We start from the raw sequence: 4146 nt of genomic DNA, 5'->3' as shown, positions 1-4146 counted from the left end.
GGCCGCGGCGGAGCGGGGCCGTGCTCGCGCCGGCCGCGCCCGCAGCTGGAGGTCGGCTCCCCGGGTCTGACAGGTTCACGGCCGGGCGCTCGCGGCCGCCGCCTCTCCCGGCCCTGCGCGAGGGCGCGCGCGTGCGCCGGGCGAGGCTCGCGAGGGAGGGGTCGGCGCGAGGACACGCAGGGCGGGGGCGCCCGCGGGGGGCGGGGCGGGGGCGCGCGCAGGGGGCGCGCGGCCCGTTCCTCCGCCCCTCGCCACCCGCCTCCTCCCTGGGAGCAATCACAGGCGAAGCACGGGGCTCAGGGATGCATTCCACCTCCCCAGGCTGGCAGGCGTCAGCCGGGTCTGCGGGCTAAGCGGGTGGATTGAAAGGTCCTTCCACCGAAGGTGGGTCTCCGGAGTCAGGAGTCGGGTCGAGTCTTGGTTGTGGGCGCTCCGTGGAAAACGAACTTAGAGCTTTCTTGCTAAGTTGAAAACCAAACACCTTCTCTCTCCTTCAGTTGCTGCCTTTCTGGCATGTTGGCAAAATTTGCTGCAGTCAGGTCAACTGGAGAGAGCAAGGTTATGGTCGTCAGCAGTTCTGTGTCCTACTATTGTTTTTCAGAAAATTTGTTGTCTTCTGTGTGCTCACTGCCATGTTCCTTTTGCCTCCCAGGTATTTTCAATATGGACTAAAAAGCACAGAAAGTCTAGTAGAGGTATCTGTTTGGCCTGTGGTTCTAACAACAACAACAAACTAAAAACAAACAAACAAAAAAATCAACAAGAATTAAGTTTTGATTAGTAGTTTCTGATTTAAACTTAAAAATTTAATGGCAAAATGGAATGGCGATAAGTCCCCTCCCCCCCAACCCCCTACTCTGGTCTTAGAGATTCTTAAACAGATTTCCTGAGTGGGTTTTAGGGGTTTGGAAGTCCTTAAACTTATGTTCAAAATTCTGTGGGTATGTGTATTTTCTGGGATAAGTCCCTTAGCTTTCATCATATTCTCAAATGGAGTTAAGACTCAAGATTAAAAGCAACACCACTTTCAGGAGAACTTATCGTATAGGTCAAGCTCCTAGCTTCTACTTGGAGTTGAATTGTAGTGCAAACTCCTATTTATCCAGTGTTTATGAATGTTGTATTTTTCTAAGTTTACATACATAACCAAATTTCAAGTTACAAAAAGTACCATAAAATGTCACATGAAACGTCATTTTCCTCTGAAAATTCAGATGGCACGTTAGAAACTTGTATGTCTCAAGTGCAAGGGCATCAACTGCTTTTGGACTCCAGGGCGTTTCCTCACTTTTGATTGCCTACCATATTCCTATAGAGCTGCAGCCATGGGTGAGAATCAAGTTAGGAAACCTGGATCAGAGATCCCATGGTTTCTGGACCAGGAAGGGAAAACTGTTGCCCAGAATATTCAACAACTAGGGCACAGCTGAAGGGAGAGAGCTTACTGGAAGTTGTTTTCTTAACCCCAAATATCTTAATCCACAATAGGATATTTTTTATTGTTTTTAATTTCACTTTGTTAAACTGCCTGAAATTTTGCTGAGATCCAAATGAATAAAGCAAATACGAGTGTGATCATTTTCTCTTTAGTATAAATTCTTCAAATAAGATTCCATTCGAGGAAAGGGGATAGATATTTCCAAGAAAAATTGAGACAAGCATGTATTATTTTGGGTATTTAAAAAAGCTTTGTTAGGGTAGGCTGCAGTTCTGCATCCTACTTTGTTTTTACTATTTTGTTTCACTGGATACCGGGAGGGATTTACGGGAGGACGACAAAAACTATATGGTGATTTTAAGAGATATCCACAAATTCTGTGATACTCTAGCCATCAAGAGGTAGAGCTTAATTCCCTTCCTATTGAGTGTGGGCTGCACTTAATGAATAGCATATGACCTTTAATGAATAGCATATAGCAGAAGTGACTGTGACTTATGAGACTAGGTCATAAAAGGCACTGCAGCTGCCTCCCTATTCTCACTCTTGGATCATTTGTACTGGGGGGAGCCAGCTACTGTGACATGAGAGACTCAAGCAGCCACGTGGAAAGGCCCATATGATGAACTGAGGCCTCCTGCCAATAGCCATGTGAGTGAACCATATTGGAAGTGGACCATTCAGACCCAGCTAAGCCTTCAGATGACTACAGCCTGGCCTATGTTGACTGAAGCCTCATGAGAGATCCTGAGCCAGAACTGCCCAGCTAAGCCACTCTCAGATGACCCACAGAGACTACATAAGATAATAAATGTTTATTGTTTTAAGATGGTAAGTTTTGGGTTAATTTGTTACACAGCAAGAGATAACTAATATACTATATCAGTTTTCCTCTATACCAGGAAAGACACTTTTCTTATTCTTTAATCACTTGGGCTCTTGTTCCTAGACCTGCCCTTGGACTAGTGGCATGATTTCTATCACTGAGCTTTAATATGGATTAAATAGACTTCTGTCAATAGGCTTGGAACATAACTACCATTTCCAGCCTTATTTGTATGTGTTCAGAGTTTATAACAATAGACAAATGAACTTCTGAAACATGACCTGCTTATAATCTCAGTACTGCCTGCAATTCTGCTAGCTATTGCTCAGTATACCATTCTTTATAACAGACTTCATACTTCTTTCCAGTCCGAAGAACTTTTTTGCATGGCAGATGGAAAAAGTTGCCAATCATTTAGCCTACATTTCTACCAGGTAACCCATAATATACAGATTATTTAGGTAATAGCAGAGGGCTGTCAGTTCAATTGCAAGACACATACCCAGGGGCAATTAACTGGGATTAACACAAAATATCCAACGTCAAAACCTAAAGATTTACTTTAGGCTTGCTTATGTGCCAGGCATTATGTAGCGGACCTGACATATGAAGAGGGTAGTGCTTAAAAGCCTTGGAGTCAGGCTACTGGTGTTTGAATCCTGGCTTCACCGTTTATAATCATATGGACCCTGGCAAATTATTTAACCTCTTTATGGCTTGAATTTTCTTATCTACAAAATGGGGATGATAGTAGTACTCACTTCACAGGGCTCTGGTAAGGATTAAATAAGATAATGCATGTAAAACTTGGCACAGTTTCTAGCACATAGGAAGTGCTCAGTTATTGCCAGCTATTTTATTTTTTTAAATGTAGATGAAGACATGGAGACTCAGGGAGGTTCAGTATCTTGGCTAGGGTCTTGCAGCCAACAAACAGCAGGAACTCAATTCCAGATCAGTGTGGTTTCAGAGCTCAAGCTCTTAACCATTGCTTTATACTGTCTCCCTCAGTTTCTTTCTGCACACAAATGATATGATCTGCAGAAATGCATCAAGACTCCTTGAAGCACACTAGGAGAGATCCCTATTTCATATACCAAGGATTTGTCCGCACCTTGAGACCTCAGCATCATCCTGTGAAATCCCCCATAGAAATGACCAAAAACAAAAGTGGAAAAGTTTCTAAAAATTGAAATATGAGAAAAGGTGCCACTTAGTTGACAAATTCAAATGCAGCATATTCTCCCTCCTGAGAACACCTTTCTCCTTTGGAGTTGTGGCTGTAAGAGGTTTCCATAGGATGTTTTGGAATGTGTCCTTTTATCCTTTTCAGGAGGGATGAAAGTTGTTGAATGCATATAAACAAAGGTTAGTGATGTGATATACAACATGATGAGTATAATAGTTTCTTCTGTCTATGGGTTACTCCGTTAACAGAGTGGCTGGAGTTTCAATTTAACCTCTCCTACAAGGGAGGAGACGAGAAGGACCCCAAATAGATAAGAGAACTGCTGAAGGATGGGAACGGTCCCTTCTTAGGCAGGAGATAAAAGAGAGAGGGTCTCTGGCCCAAGAGCCCATCTACCCTGGCAAGAAACCAACCTGTAAGCCAAAACCTACACTCAAGCTCATTGTTTTCATACCTGAGTTTTTGTTTCTCTTAGTTTTTAAAAGTACTGCAAATGGTTTTATGGATTTCTCTAACCATGTCTGATGGAAATTAGAGGGAATAGAAGGTCCCAGATTGGATGGGGGTTTAGGGAGTAAGGTCTGGGAGTATGCACGTGGCTGGGCTGGGGCAGCTTGAATATGAGGATAGAAGGCAGACTGGGAGTGCTTCAGGAATGCTTCATCATAGGCAAGAGTGCCACATCTAATTTTG

Source organism: Cynocephalus volans, chromosome 3 (assembly GCF_027409185.1).
Source record: "Cynocephalus volans isolate mCynVol1 chromosome 3, mCynVol1.pri, whole genome shotgun sequence".
Classification (NCBI taxonomy): domain Eukaryota; kingdom Metazoa; phylum Chordata; class Mammalia; order Dermoptera; family Cynocephalidae; genus Cynocephalus; species Cynocephalus volans.
This window is presented reverse-complemented; position numbering follows the sequence as displayed.